This window comes from Cherax quadricarinatus, chromosome 37, assembly GCF_038502225.1.
Source record: "Cherax quadricarinatus isolate ZL_2023a chromosome 37, ASM3850222v1, whole genome shotgun sequence".
Lineage (NCBI taxonomy): Eukaryota > Metazoa > Arthropoda > Malacostraca > Decapoda > Parastacidae > Cherax > Cherax quadricarinatus.
In genome coordinates, this window is record NC_091328.1 from 25470669 (window position 1) to 25487902 (window position 17234).

The following is a 17234-nucleotide window of genomic DNA, read 5'->3' on the forward strand; positions in this document are numbered from 1 at the left end:
ACATTTTCATATCTAGACGCCTTATGAATTTCGTCCCATAGTAGCTTACTGCACTTCCTATCAAGGTTTGGGGACCTATATATCACACCCAAAATTAATTTTTCATACCCCTCGAGAAACTGTGGCCAAACAGATACTGTGTCCGATGTTTCTATTCCTATATCATGTCTAACACAACAAGTTATATTATCAATGACATACATCGCCACACCACCACCCTTCCTGTTGACCCTATCAGTGTGGAATAGTTTATAACCCTGTATGTTGCATTCAGAAGGCATTTCTCTATCTTTCAGGTTGAACCAGGTCTCTGTTATACCAATAATATCTATATTACCTACACTTGCAAGTAATCTTAGCTCATCTATCTTATTTCTTAGACTCCTACTATTTGTATAGTAAACCTTAAAAGAACTAGTCACTCGTTGCCCTCTACTATCTCCCTTTGTTGATCAGTTGCTTTGTCTTTATTAGGAACTTCATTTTGAATATTGACTTTTAAACATATCCCTGAGGTATCCTGGTAATGTCTGCTGTTTCCAACAATAATACTGCAGCCTGACTGTTTCCCACAAACACCCATACCTCTAAAATCTATCAGTTTAAAGTCCTAGACAAGTCATCAATTACCCCCTCAATCGAATTGTCTAATGCAACCACTCCAACCCCAGAGAAATGCATACATTTCATGTTTGCCATAGGATTTGTCCCAGTTATCAATGAATGGAATTGCAAGTTCCTTGCAGTACCTGTCTAGCCAGCAATTTATACCAACTGCCCTAGACATCCATTTATTGCCCACTCCCCTTCTAGGCAAGGTGCTACATATGATAGGGATCCCTCCCTTAGACTTGACTACTTCTATAGCTAACCTGTACTTATCCAGTAGCTCCTGTCTCCTACCCTTGCCAGTGTCATTTCCACCAGCACTAAGACAGATAATGGGCTTGTTTCCATTACCTGACATAATATTATCCAACCTGCTGACTATGTCACCAACACCAGCTCCTGGGAGGCACACACTCTGTCTGACTTTTCTATCTCTGTTACAAAAAGCACGGTCCATATATCTTACCCGAGAGCCTCCCACAATCAGAATATTCTTACCTTGATTAGAAGGGGAGTCAGAGGTATCTTTAACCTCACTAACCACTGAAGTACACTCGTCTTGGAGAACAGAGAATCGATTTCCTACTTTCACATCTTCTTTATTAACCCTCCTTAACTTCCTTCTTCCTGAACTGTGAACCACCTGCCACTTAAAGCGGCTGCCACTCTCACTGGTGGTAAGCATTTCCCCCTTACCAGCACCAACTATCTCACACTCGCTCCCAAACACATCTAATCGAAGCTTCAGCCTCCTGTTTTCCTCCTGAAGAAGTAGAACCTCCTTCTTCAACATTTAAGCTGAGATTCTAAAACACTACAACAAGCCATGGTGCTTGGTAACACCCCGCACTAATACCCAGACAGCTCAGGACAAGTATGACCACACATGACCACTGACCTCAGCGTACTTTGCACTTTCTCTAATTTCTTGATGTGCTTGATCAGGCGTGGGCTCCAAACTGTTGCTGTTTACTCCAGTATGGGCCTGTGATCCATCTTTGGAACATCCTGTGTTTGTTCACTTTGTCAATTCCTTGCAGTATTTTATATGTCGTTATCATGTCTCCCCTGACCCTCCTGTCCTCCAGTGTCGTCAGGCTGATTTCCCTTAACCTTTCTTCGTAGGAGAATCCCCTTAGCTCTGGGACTAGTCTTGTTGCAAACCTTCGCATTTTCTCTAATTTCTTGACTTGCTTGACCGGGTGTGGATTCCAAACTGGTGCTGCATACTCCAATATGGGCCTGACGTATATGGTGTACAGTGCCTTGAACGATTCCTTACTGAGGTATCGGAATGCTGTTCTCAGGTTTGCCAGGCGCCCATATGCCGCAACAGTTTTTTGAATATGTGGGCTTCCGGGGATGTGCTCGGTGTTATACTCACTCCCAGATTTTTCTCTTTGAGTGAGATTTGCAGTCTTTGGCCCCCTATCCCATACTCTGTCTGTGGTCTACTTTGCCCTTCCCCGATCTTCATGACTTTGCATTTGACAGGGTTATATTCTAGGAGCCAGTTGCTGGACCACGCATCCAGCCTGTCCAGGCCTCTTTGTAGACCTGTCTGGGCCACATCTGATTTAATTCTCCTACATCATCTGCAAATAAGACACTTCTGAGTCTATCCCTTCAGCCATGTCATTCACATATACCAAGAATAGCACTGGTCCCAGAACTGACCCCTGTGGGACCCTGCTCATCACAGGCGCCCACTGTGATGCCTCATCATGTACCATGGCTCACTGTTGCCTCCCTGTCAGGTATTCTTTGATCCATTGCAATGTCCTTCCTGTTATATGTGCCTAATCCTCTAGCTTCTGCACTAATCTCTTGTGAGGAACTGTGTCGAAGGCCTTCTTGCAGTCCAAGAAAATGCAATCGACCCACCCCTCCCTCTCATGTCTTACTTCAGTTACCTTGTCATGAAACTCCAGTAGGTTTGTGACACAGGATTTGCCTTCCATGAATCCGTGCTGGGTGTCGTTTATAACCTTGTTCCATTCCAGGTGCTCCACTGCTCTCCTCCTGATAATCTTCTCCACGACTTTGCATACTATACACGTCAGTGACACTGGTCTATAGTTTAGTGCTTTGTTTCTGTCCCCTTTCTTAAAGATGGGGATCACATTTGCCGTCTTCCATACCTCAGGTAGTTGCCCAGTTTCATGGAATGTGTTGAAGATTGTGGTAAGTGGCACACACAGTGTCTCTGCTCCCTCTCTAAGGACCCATGGAGAGATGTGTGTGTGGAACTATATGAGTGTGGGTTTACTGTGTGAAATGTAGTGGGTGGGATTGTGTGTTATGGTGTATGAGTGCGTATGTGGAGTTTGTGTGTGACACGTAGTCTGCAGTGCTCTTCTGACCTGACCCACACCCACCTGACCTGACCCACACCCGCCTACCAATCTTCTAGGCTTCCCCTGTCTGCTTGCTCTGTTCTACTATAAATTACCAATTGTTGTTCGTTATTGAGTACTTGTTATCCTATTCTTTATAGTACTAGGAGAGTTGGAACGTTCACAAACAGCTTGATGGTTAATTGGAAATAATATAAATATTAGCTTCCATTTTTTTTTTTTTTTACGACGGAAGACTCTCCTATTTTTCGCAACATTCTCATCAATATTTTTCCATGGCTTTCTCGCAAATTTCCGTTTAATAATCGTGAACACTTTATTTGGCCTCCTTTAAATTTTCAACTCTTATAGAACATATTTTGGGCGAGATTGATGGAACTATCTGGATGTGTGGGCGCCCTATACACAGTGCTGCTACACAGGTCATTCTCAGATCTTGTTACTATATGATAGGTGGAGACAGGAGGCACCTCTGATCGCCTTCACAATGTTGATACTCATATATCCTACTTAGAAGGTTTATATATCTAATGGAGCATATATTGTCATTTTGCCTCGTTAGAAAACGAAATAGGCTAGAATTATTTTATCTTTTTGCACTGTTTTGCCTTAATGATGGTAGGGGGCTTTTGATCCAAGGAACTGGACATATCCCCTTGTTTGAAAATGTATCTTCTGGTCAGCTTCGAATTTTTAGTACTGATATGTTATCAAAAGAAACAATCATTTTATGTTAAGTTGTCCAAGTTATAATGCGCCAATTTTATTAATCAAATTGGATTCTGTGAAATAATTAGTGAATGTCTCTTGTTACGCCGAAATAGGGATTTTCTATATATGTCTTGCATTTTTGTTCATCTATCTAATATTACATTGACATTATCATCGTTATTAGCTAAAACGATATTAATCAGCTATATAATATTACATATTCATTTTCATCTTTCTCATGTTTTTATTTTACACACACACACACACACACACACACACACATATATATATATATATATATATATATATATATATATATATGCAAAACAACCAGTCTGAAAGAATAGAGAAATTCCAAGCGCTTTCGTGACTACTCACATTATCACGAAAGCTCCTGGAATTTCTCTATTCTTTCAGAGTGGTTGTTTTGCATATTCTGAAATCACCTGTTTACTGTGATCTTATTGCATATATATATATATATATATATATATATTGGATGAATCATTTACCGGTGGTAACAGTCATTTAATGTTCTGATGACCTCCCCTCTGGTTACTACTCGCCTGACACAAGCTTACTTCAGAGGTGAGCGGAGTAGAGTATTCAGTACAGCACTTCCCTGTATATAGAGGTCTTCAGGGCTTACTCATTTTAACTTAAATTGAGAAGCTATTGGCCCAGAGCTTTATTCTTTAAAGTCACCAGAAATTGTGAGATCTTGTGCATCTAGAAGTTCTCGTCTGTTAAGAGACTTCAAGTATTCTAATCAACACCCTAATCGTCTCAGAAAATAGTGAGCTGTAACTTTATTGATCATAAAAGGCCCATTCAGCTAGAATGAAGGTCATGGTAATTTATAAATTGTGTATAAAGTCTGTGTTCATATATAATAACTGAAGGTATAACTAAAATACCTTAAGTCAATAACGTCATCTACGTTATATTAAAAATACATTTCACTGAGTTTCTCGATCTCCTTATTAAATCTGTCCTTATTACGATATAACTGGAGTATGATTCTTTAAGAAAATCCCCTAGACTAACATTATTATTTATAAAGTTTATCGTAATATTTCTTCTGAACAGTAAAAAGTCGCAGCGTTTGGCGTTATTTGGCTATCCAAGGTTAAATAAAATTAATGTTTTTTATGTGCGTAAAACATCTGTGTGCCCTTTGGATCATCATAAAGGCACTCCCACCCGCACCGTCTGGAAGTATAATCCACTAACACCAGCATTAAGGCGATCCAACCCTCACCGTCTGGAAGTATAATCCACTAACACCAGCATTAAGGCGATCCAACCCTTACTGTCTGGAAGTATAATCCACTAACACCAGCATAATGGCGCTCCAGCCCTCACCGTCTGGAAGTATAATCCACTGACACCAGCGTTAAGGCACTCCCACCCGCACCGTCTGGAAGTATAATCCACTAACACCAGCATAAAGGCACTCCCACCCGCACCGTCTGGAAGTATAATCCACTAACACCAGCATTAAGGCGCTCCAACCCTTACTGTCTGGAAGTATAATCCACTAACTCGAGCATTAAGGCGCTCCAACCCTTACTGTCTGGAAGTATAATCCACTAACACCAGCAAGAAGGCGCTTCAACCCTCACCGTCTGGAAGTATAATCCACTAACACCAGCATGAAGGCGCTCCAACCCTCACCGTCTGGAAGTATAATCCACTAACACCAGCAGTAAGGCGATCCAACCCTCACCGTCTGGAAGTATAATCCACTAACACCAGCATGAAGGCGATCCAACCCTCACCGTCTGGAAGTATAATCCACTAACACCAGCATAAAGGCGCTCCAACCCTCACCGTCTGGAAGTATAATCCAGCTGAGTAATGTAAAACGTTGTTATTCCATTTCGAGATTAAAATTGGCAAATTGCACCTATACACTCCGTTACCAATGCCAGCCTTCTTCTAATTAGGACACTCGTTTGTTCAGCTTTTGAAGCCTATCAGAAGAGAGTATCGAAATGGGAATGAATTCTTTTGCCTTTTTTGGCTCTAATTTTAATGAAAAATTTTCCGTGAATTAAGCAGCATTTGAGAAACTACACGATGTGTTTCTTTTCACTTTGTTCCTTAAAGTTAGATAGAGAAAAAAGTGTTATATTCAATAGATCTTACAACTTTCTTTTTTCTACAAATTTGGTAAGATGTACAATGTTCTAGTTGACATCAGACGAAAGATAAAAATCTAGATAATCTAGTAGAAGGGGTTGAGCGAAATGTCAATAGATTACATAATGCAAAATGTTAATTTTTTTTGTAAGAAAAAATCCATAAAAACAAAACGGTAATACATATCACAAAACCCTTCTCTCTTTTAATAGAACGATCATCCCTCAATAACGTGTGAAAAAATCATGATGCTCCTATAAAAACTCTTCGCAGGAGAAGGAAAATAACATCAATAACTTATTCCTGAGTTATCACATACGTGTTTTGCATCCAACTTAACTGAGTTGGTAATTTCATAGTCATCAATTTCAAGAATTGTTTATTTAAAATTGAGCAGAGGGCTCCTGCCCATATCAGTAATTCTATGTAGCTTTTAATAATAACAGCTGACCACAGTCGAAAGTTTAAAGCCGGTCAAATAAGGAAATTTGAAGTTATAAAAGAAAGTTTTAGAATAAGTGGAAGAAGAAGAAGAAAACGATGTGATAAATAATCTGACTGTGGCACAAAGTTTAAGGCTTCATTAAACTCGTGAAATGTAAAACTGTTATGAAAAACGAGAGTTTTCAATGTATCTAAATATTATTTAAGCAGTTCTGTATATTTAAACTTCTCTTCAAGCCTTTAAGGAAAAAAAAAACATTATTATTCAGATTTAAAGAGAATCGAATTGATAAAAAACTATAAAATTAGTCACTTATCGAACACAAACACAAAATTCATTGAAAACTGCTTCCAGTTAAGATACACCAATGCTTAGGTGTCATTGTCCTCTTCGCTCTCGGGCCGAGAGGATCTGCTGTGCAGACGCTCCTCAGTTGCCTGTTAGTGGTGGTGTGAGGAGGTGGTGTTTGCGCCTCTGTTGACACCTCAGGAAAATTACTGCTGTCAACATGGCGGTTTGTCATAGACGCCGGATTAATACTGTTGGCATTGAGCTTCTCCGGGGAATGACTTCGCCTAGTTCAGCGCAGGTTCTCTTACCTAAGATCATCAGAGATGCGTATGGAATTCAAGATGGAGAATTATATGGAGTGGCTCTAAATGGAGCGCATAGAATCTTCGTGAAACTGCTCACTGTGACGGTATATGAATCGTTGGTTAATCGTTTCCAGGACGTGAGTCTTGATGTTACTCTTGCTGTATGTGTGAGAATGAGTGATGTTTCCTGGCATTATACCTGGATTAAGTTACGTAATGTTCCCTTTGAGGCGGATGAAGCTGATATCAGAAAAGTCTTCGAGAAATATGGGACAGTTCATTTTGCCCAGCATTGTATGTGGGTAGCAGGCGCCTACTCAGGTTTGCAAGAAGGTACTTTTAACCTTAAAATGACATTGAGACATCCCATACCATCCTACGTTTATCTTCAGGAATTCAGGACACAGGTCACGGTTTTGTATCCTGGACAAAGGCGTACGTGTCGCCTATGTGGTGAGTATGACAACATAGCTGCAGCATGTGAGAAGAAAAGATGCATGCCTGAACCTGTGGTAGAAGACGCAGCCCCTGCTGGAAATAGAGGAAGAATTGGAGGAAGTTTTGAAGACCTTGTCACCCCCTGAGGAGGACGTTACATCTGAGCAAGAAGTAGCTGGAGAGTTATCACTTCCAGCTTGTCAACAATATGAGAATTTGGGGATTAATGATGTGACTGAAAAGTCAGTGGAATTAATAAATCATTGTAAGGTGGATGTTGAGGTTCACCGTGAGGCTTCCCCAGACCATGTTATGGGGGACATGATTGTAACAAGGAAACGGGCAGCTACGTCAGACTCGGATGATGTCCTGACGCCAGCGTAGAGGCCTGGGAAGCAGACTTGGATGGTAGGAGAGGGAAGAGGTGGCGATGGGGGAGGTCATGATAGGAGACATCGGAAGAAGGGAGAGGGAAAAGAATGTATTGTGAAGATAGCATACAGAAATACTAATTCTAGCGGTGAAAAGAGTGAGAAGAAGCAGGGATGGAAAATTTAAAAGGCCTTCGGTGTATGACTGTCAATGTTAATGGCTTATGTAGCAGAATAGAGAGAATGGTTGAGTATGTTTCTTAATAAATATAGAGTGGATATTGTGTTCCTCCAGGAACATAATGTCAAGGAGAGTAAGGTGTTAGAGGTAGCAGGTCATCAAGTAATGACCCTGCCAACTACCCATTTAAAAGGTGGTGTGGGTATTTTAATAAAGGAGACGAGCCCGTTTGTTTTGCAGAGAAGTGAGGGGGGATGATGTTGCGTGTGGATGGATCATGGATGGGTAAGCATGTATCTTTTGTGAGTGTGTATGCGCCTGCAGAGAATAGCATGCAGGTAAGGAAGGATTTTGTGTGCGAGGATCTTGTCTATTTTTTGCGTGTACTTTGGAAAGTAGCAATAGTAGGGGGTGACTGGAACTGCGTTATTAGGGCGGTTGACGTAGAACCAAAAAAAGGCAGGACATATATGTCTGTAACTCTCAGGGATTTGATGAGGGACGTTAGGTTACATGATGCGTTTGGGTGTGTCGGAAACAGAACATACTTTTGTTAGGAGGGGATACGCGGTGAGGTTAGATAGAGTGTATCTTTCTCAAGGGGTTGTTGTGAATTCTTTTAATACCGTTGAGGTGGCTATGTCAAATCATAGGGCTGTAGTGGTGGAAGTAGGATGGGAGGAGCTGGCAGAAATATATAGGACTTATTGGAAATTGAACATTAGTGTGTTGAGTGATGAAGAAGGTTTGGAGGGTATTTCTATTCTATGGAAAGAGCTTTACAAGGAAGCTCAGGAGGTGGATGACATTGTAACATGGTGGGATTATGTGGCTAAAGACAGGATAAGATAGTATTATGTGAGGGAGGGTAAATGTATAAACAATTTAAAATATGGGATTGCAAATTATTTAGAGGATCGATTAAGAGGTTGTTATGGGCAGGGGATGGTTGGTGGTGTTTTTCCCATTGACGAAATAGTTGACATAAAAGAGAGATTGCGAACGTTGCAAAATAATCGGTTTCAAGTGGTAAGGGTGCAAGCAGGATTAGAAGTAGTTTTGTGGGGGGACAAACCGTCAGCATGTGTGTGTTGCGACATCAAAAGCAAAGGCAGGCGCTGATGGCTATCCTGAGATTAGAGGTAAATGAGACGAGAGGGATCTATAGAGCAAGGCAGGAGATAAAAAATACGAAGGGTATGAGTACATATGCGGATATGTGGTATGAAAAGTACTGGACAAGTGGGGGTATGGATGATGTGGAGTTAGACAGGGTGTGTACATATGCAACGTGCATATGTACACACGTGCATATGTACGGCTTTGGGTGGGGTTATTACTGCAGAGGAAATAGAGATTGCTTTATAGGGCATGAGGAAGGAAAAAGCCCCAGGTATTGATGATCTACTTGTGGAATTTTATTTACAGCATTGGGCCTTGATAGGAAATTTCATGGTTAGGTTATTTAATTGCATGAAGGAGAAGGGTAAGTTGGGAGATAAGCAGACTACAGCAGTTGTGGTGCTGGTCCCGAAAGGTAAGGGGCAGCCCATCCTTCGGGAGTACCGGGCAATATCGTTGCTATGTGGGGAGTATAAGGTTTTTGCAAAAATTTTAGTAATAGGGTTAAATGTGTAGTGGGGAGGGTCGTTTCGAAATCGCAGTTTGGGCTGCCCGGAAGGTCGATGATTGAAGGACACCGGATTCTGAGAAGTCTTGTGGAGTCAAAAGGAGGGGGAGAGGGGGTGGCTTTACTGGCTTTGGACTGGCAGGCAGCCTATGATAGAGTGGAAAGGCGTGCACTGCAGGTTATACTTAGGAGACAAGGTCATGGGGAAGAAATAGTTGATTGGGTAAATACGCTGTATAGGGGAGCAAAAATGAGGGTACAAATAAATGGGTGTATGAGGAGGGAATTTGCGAAGGGTAGAGGTCTCAGACAGGGGTGTCCCATTTCACAGATCTTATTTGCGTGTTTTCAGGACCCCTTTTATAGAATGGTTGAACATACTGTCAGTACCCGGGGTGAGGGTGGGGTTGAGGGAGGGGCGCTTCGGCCGGGATTAATAGGTTATGTAGATGATACGACTGTTCTGGTTCGTGAAAGGATGTCTATGAAAGTATTGGAAGATGTTGTGCACGTGTTTGAACATGCCACGCGTATGAAGGTAAACAGTGAGAAGTCAATGATCATGGGGTTGGGCACTTCGAAATGGGAGGGTAAGGTGAGTTGTAATGTTGTCAAAAAGTGTGCGGTGTCGCTAAAGATTTGTGGTATTATATACAAGGATGGCATGGATGTGGCACGTGAGGAAAACTTGGATAGGTTGTTAGAAAGGATCGAGGGACGTCTGGGTGTTTTGAGGCCCCAGCATCTCACTCTGGCCCAACGTGTGATTGTCGTAAATGTTTTATTGTATAGTAAGGTTTGGCATGTTGCAGCTGTGTTCCCGATTATAGGGACGGCGATTGCGGGAATTTTGAGAAGGGTGTTTAAATTTTTGTGGGGATCAAGTTGTGATTGGTTAAGAAGAGAGGTTGTTATGTTACCGGTGTGCCAGGGTGGGTTGGGATTGATGGGTCTAAGACGGAGGGCTAAATGTGTGTTTCTTAAATGGGAGGTATTGCGTGTGGGCGTGATGGCGGGAAATATAGAGCAGGTATATATGAGGTTGAAGAAGTGGTATGGAGGCGTTGAATTGAGGGAATGTGAAATTGTTCTACGGGCCTTGTTGGTTAGGGAACGGAGAAACATTCTACGGGATTTGTGTAGGTTACTGGTGGGTAAGTGTGTTGCCCCTGTTGAGGGTTTTTCCCCATGTACTCGTGGAGAAACATTTGGTATAGATTTAGCAAGCTGAAATTATTGCCTAGGGTGCGTGACGTTATGTTTCGTTTTTTTTCATGGTATCTTGCCGTCAGGGGCCATACTAAGAACCAGGAGAGTAGTAGAGGGAGTGGTGTGTGGTTTTTGTGGAGGGGACGAAACAGGGTTCCATGTAGTTTATTTTTGTGAAGGGTTAGAAGACGTCAAGGGTTGGTTAGGTAGGTTGGTACTGAGGGTGGGTGGGTGTGGGGTGGCGGTTCTGCGTGCTTTATGTCTTGACATACGTGGTTTAGAAGAGGAAGTCATAAGAGCTTTAGATTACATCATGGTGGATTATATCTACATATCGTGGGTGATGAGGGGGAAAGGGTTTAGTGAGGTGCGAAGGCGCGTTCTTGCGATAACGTTTTATCCTACGATGTGTTGTAACCGGGAGTTGTACGGGAAGAGGTGGGATCAGGTATTTTCAGAAGGATATAGGAGGCTAACGTTAGAAATCCTCGTGAATCTGTGAATGAATATGAATGTAGAAAGGGTAAGTTTCTTTTTATTTATGGGATTTAAATTGAGTGTAAGTCAGTGGGCAACAGCGGGCTCGTCTCCTGGGAGAGGGGGTATGAGAGTGTGGTGAATGTTGGTATGAATTGTGTTTCCTGGTTGTCATGAATGTGTGGTTGTGGAGCTTTGAGAGCTCGTTGATACATATTGTTACTTTTGTGTAACGAATAAAAGTGCAACCCAGAAGGTTTTTGTCATGTATTTGAAGGTATTCCTGTCTTGTAATGACCCAATTCTTAAGTCATATGTTTTCAATGGTATATGTAATTGGTTATGTTTATTATCAGTTATGGGATCATGATATGTGTTAGATTTTTGTAGATTAAAATAGTTTTATATACTGTTTTGTTTGTGTACATGTATGCATATGCATGGGTTTTCCATTTTTGTGAAATCAGTTTTTTCTTTTGTTACCCTTTAAATATCTTTTTGAGCCTTTGTTAAATGTTAGGCTCTAATACATTCCTAATATGGGTATGTTAATGTTGTTTTAAAGTTATATATGATAGGTTAATACTCTGTTACTGGTAGTTGTTTTGAGACGTTTTGTTGTAAGTTTTTGCTTTATGTATTGACATTTTTTTCAGAGGTTATAGAGCCTTTGGTTCTGAAAATTTTATGTTATCTTTTTATGTCTATTTATATTCTGGAATTATGTACTACTGTGCTGTTTTTAAATAAAATAAAAAAAATGCTTAGGTGTTTGAAGTCAACCAGACGAGGTGTTTTCTAGTTATTAATTGAAAACCAGTTTAACCAAATTAACAATTTAAGTTTCACGGCTCAGAGTACAAAACCAAAACACTGAAAGGTTGAAGCTGCCAGAAAGGTCATTTGCCAGTAATTGCTCTGAATCTAACAATTTCAAGTTTTTTTATGAATTCAATAAAATTTCAAAGTTGAGGCATTCTTTAGTAATTGATTAAAATAGACAAACTGGTACTAATAGAGCCCAATAATGACGTGAACCTGGTTATCTTGTAAACAAACTAGGGCCGGAAATTAGACGCTCATCAGAAGAAGCATTCTCCAGTTACTGCAATAATTTCAATGACTCCATCTTTACTAAAAAAAATAAATTAGTTCACTGATAAATTTTCTCGCACACAAAATAGTTTGAGTACTAACCTGGCCGTGTGATTCATCAGTCATTAAATACTGAATCCATTCAAACAAGGTAGACTGGAATATATAAACTGGAATCAAAATTTCACACTATTTTACACATTCAGTTGATAGATGTGCACTATGTGCTTGAGTTTCATTCTCTGCCATTGCTGAATTAGGAGGCACCATTTTATAGTTATTTGAAGCTAAGCTGTAGATGGTAATGGAAGGGATGGAAACCATTCCAGGAGGCTGAGACTGGGTTCAAAGAACTCATGATAATCGATCCTTCAATCTTGGTCTACTTGACAAAAATTTGAAACCGATCTGATAAGGTCTTCTCATGTTATAAGCTAAATAAAAACTTAAAGTTGGAGGAAGAGAGAGAAAAAAAGAAAAAACTACTCAGTCTCCTCTTCGAGGATACCAAATTATTCAACAAAATAATGTAAACTGATATTTTCTTTCAATAATTTTCTTTAACAGTTTGTTCGAAAATTAAACTGTTTGTAGAAATATATAAATTGTAACATTTTCTACTCAAGTCCGGCTTTTACCCTCATTACAATAGTAAATACATGTAGAATAATTTTCTAAAGTGAGAGTGCAGCTGGGGTGGTAGAGCTGCCCCACTGATCCCCACTCAGCTAGTTACTCCTCAGCTGCTGTAACACACTGGCTGTGTCCCCAGACACATCGCAGCTGCTGTAACACACTGGCTGTGTCCCCAGACACATCGCAGCTGCTGTAACACACTGGCTGTGTCCCCAGACACATCGCAGCTGCTGTAACACACTGGCTGTGTCCCCAGGCACATCACAACAGTTGTAACACACTGGCTGTGTCCCCAGACACATCGCAGCTGCTGTAACACACTGACTGTGTCCCCAGACACATCGCAGCTGCTGTAACACACTGGCTGTGTCCCCAGGCACATCACAACAGTTGTAACACACTGGCTGTGTCCCCAGACACATCGCAGCTGCTGTAACACACTGGCTGTGTCCCCAGACACATCGCAGCTGCTGTAACACACTGGCTGTGTCCCCAGACACATCACAGCTGCTGTAACACACTGGCTGTGTCCCCAGACACATCACAGCTGCTGTAACACACTGGCTGTGTCCCCAGGCACATCACAACAGTTGTAACACACTGGCTGTGTCCCCAGACACATCGCAGCTGCTGTAACACACTGGCTGTGTCCCCAGACACATCGCAGCTGCTGTAACACACTGGCTGTGTCCCCAGATACATCGCAGCTGCTGTAACACACTGGCTGTGTCCCCAGATACATCGCAGCTGCTGTAACACACTGGCTGTGTCCCCAGATACATCGCAGCTGCTGTAACACACTGGCTGTGTCCCCAGGCACATCACAACAGTTGTAACACACTGGCTGTGTCCCCAGGCACATCACAACAGTTGTAACACACTGGCTGTGTCCCCAGACACATCGCAGCTGCTGTAACACACTGGCTGTGTCCCCAGACACATCGCAGCTGCTGTAACACACTGGCTGTGTCCCCAGACACATCGCAGCTGCTGTAACACACTGGCTGTGTCCCCAGACACATCGCAGCTGCTGTAACACACTGGCTGTGTCCCCAGGCACATCACAACAGTTGTAACACACTGGCTGTGTCCCCAGACACATCGCAGCTGCTGTAACACACTGACTGTGTCCCCAGACACATCGCAGCTGCTGTAACACACTGGCTGTGTCCCCAGGCACATCACAACAGTTGTAACACACTGGCTGTGTCCCCAGACACATCGCAGCTGCTGTAACACACTGGCTGTGTCCCCAGACACATCGCAGCTGCTGTAACACACTGGCTGTGTCCCCAGACACATCACAGCTGCTGTAACACACTGGCTGTGTCCCCAGACACATCACAGCTGCTGTAACACACTGGCTGTGTCCCCAGGCACATCACAACAGTTGTAACACACTGGCTGTGTCCCCAGACACATCGCAGCTGCTGTAACACACTGGCTGTGTCCCCAGACACATCGCAGCTGCTGTAACACACTGGCTGTGTCCCCAGATACATCGCAGCTGCTGTAACACACTGGCTGTGTCCCCAGATACATCGCAGCTGCTGTAACACACTGGCTGTGTCCCCAGATACATCGCAGCTGCTGTAACACACTGGCTGTGTCCCCAGGCACATCACAACAGTTGTAACACACTGGCTGTGTCCCCAGGCACATCACAACAGTTGTAACACACTGGCTGTGTCCCCAGACACATCGCAGCTGCTGTAACACACTGGCTGTGTCCCCAGACACATCGCAGCTGCTGTAACACACTGGCTGTGTCCCCAGACACATCACAGCTGCTGTAACACACTGGCTGTGTCCCCAGACACATCACAGCTGCTGTAACACACTGGCTGTGTCCCCAGGCACATCACAACAGTTGTAACACACTGGCTGTGTCCCCAGACACATCGCAGCTGCTGTAACACACTGGCTGTGTCCCCAGACACATCGCAGCTGCTGTAACACACTGGCTGTGTCCCCAGACACATCACAGCTGCTGTAACACACTGGCTGTGTCCCCAGACACATCACAGCTGCTGTAACACACTGGCTGTGTCCCCAGGCACATCACAACAGTTGTAACACACTGGCTGTGTCCCCAGACACATCGCAGCTGCTGTAACACACTGGCTGTGTCCCCAGACACATCGCAGCTGCTGTAACACACTGGCTGTGTCCCCAGACACATCGCAGCTGCTGTAACACACTGGCTGTGTCCCCAGATACATCGCAGCTGCTGTAACACACTGGCTGTGTCCCCAGACACATCGCAGCTGCTGTAACACACTGGCTGTGTCCCCAGACACATCACAACAGTTGTAACACACTGGCTGTGTCCCCAGACACATCACAACAGTTGTAACACACTGGCTGTGTCCCCAGACACATCGCAGCTGCTGTAACACACTGACTGTTTCCCCAGGCACATCACAACAGTTGTAACACACTGGCTGTGTCCCCAGACACATCACAACAGTTGTAACACACTGGCTGTGTCCCCAGACACATCACAACAGTTGTAACACACTGGCTGTGTCCCCAGACACATCGCAGCTGCTGTAACACACTGGCTGTGTCCCCAGACACATCGCAGCTTCTGTTATGATTCTCTGTTCTGTGCTTCAGTGAACTGTGCAACATAATAACAATAACATTATCTTTACTTCAGTGAACTGTGCAACATAATAACAATAACATTATCTTTACTTCAGTGAACTGTGCAACATAATAACAATAACATTATCTTTACTTCAGTGAACTGTGCAACATAATAACAATAACATTATCTTTATTTCTGCAAGTACATTTGCAAGGTATGCTGGACAACTTACATCACTGACATACTGCTGCACAGAAAGCCGCTTGTTATAACAGAACATTTCGGGCAAATTAGGTCAGTTATGTTCCAGGATGCGACTCACACCAGTCGACTAACACCCAGATACCCATTTTACTGATGGGGAACATAGACAACTGGTGTAAAGAAAGACGCTCAATGTTTCTACCCTCGCCGGGAATCGAACCTGGACTCTCGCCGTGTGAAGCGACAGCTATAGTCTCCAGCCACTTCTTTTCATTGTGTATTATTACAATTAAATAAATTTAGAGAAAGTATTAACATAGAGAGCATGCGTGAAGAGCTTCTTGGTGCTTGTGGCTTGGTTGGTAGCGTCCACAGTTTACATGTCCAGCGCTCCATCCTCACCGATCCTGGCAAGGATGGATTGTTGGGCATGTTTCCTTACACCAGCTGTCCCCGTTCACCCAGCAGTAAGTAGGTACCTGGGGTGTTATCCCACTGTTGTGAGTCACATCCTGAAGACAAGATTAAGTATCTGTGGCTGCCCGAAATGCTCAGTTGTGTCAGTTGTAGTTTGTATTATATAAAAATGAAAGTTATAATAATAATACTATAATAATAATAGTAATAATAATAATAATAATAATAATATTAATAATAATAATTATTATTATTATTATTATTTTTATTATTATTATTATTATTATTATTATTATTATTATTATTATTATTATTATTATTATTATTATTATTATTTTACGAGATAAGGAGTCAATTAATGGAATAGGATGGTGGTGGAGTGGAAGGGAAAAAATGGAGAGGAAGATTGTGAAGTGCGACAGGGTGGTGGAGTGAAGTGGAGGAAGTGGAGTGGGAGTTGACGAGGGGCAGTGGTGGCAGAGCGGGAGTATGAAGTGAAGTGGAGGAGGTGCAGAGGGAGCGGAATCTCTGGGTGGGAGTGGTTGGTGGTTGGGGAGCTAGTAGTGTTGTGGAAAGGGCTGAAATAATGGAAGGGGATGGTAGAGTGGGAAGGAATGGTGAAATGTGAGACAGTTGTGGATTGGGAGGGGGTGGTGAAGTGATCGACGGGGTGGAGTGGTGGAGGTAAAGTGCTAGAGGGTAGTGGAGTGCTGTGTGGTGGAGCAAGAGTAGCAGAGTGGGAGAGGAGGTGGAGCGGGAGAGGGTGATGGAGTGGGAGAGGGGGCGCGGGGAGAGGGTGGTGGAGTAGGAGAAGGTGGTGGAACGGGAGAATTTGGTGGAGTGCTACCAGGTTCCAGAGTGAGGGGGAATTCAAGTGTGAGTGGGAATAAGAGTGGGATGAAGCAGCAGTTGTGCTATGGAACTGGGAGTCGCATCTGAGTGTTAGATGGTGGTGGAGGGGGAGTGATTGGGGGGATCGTAGAGGATAACGGAGTGGGAGGAGTGGTAGTATAGAAGGGAGTGGTAGAGTTGGAGTTGTGCATTGAATAGTAGTGAGGGAGGGTAATGGAGTGGGAGGATCAGTGGGAGAGTGGGAGAGGGTAGTGAAGTAGACGTAAAT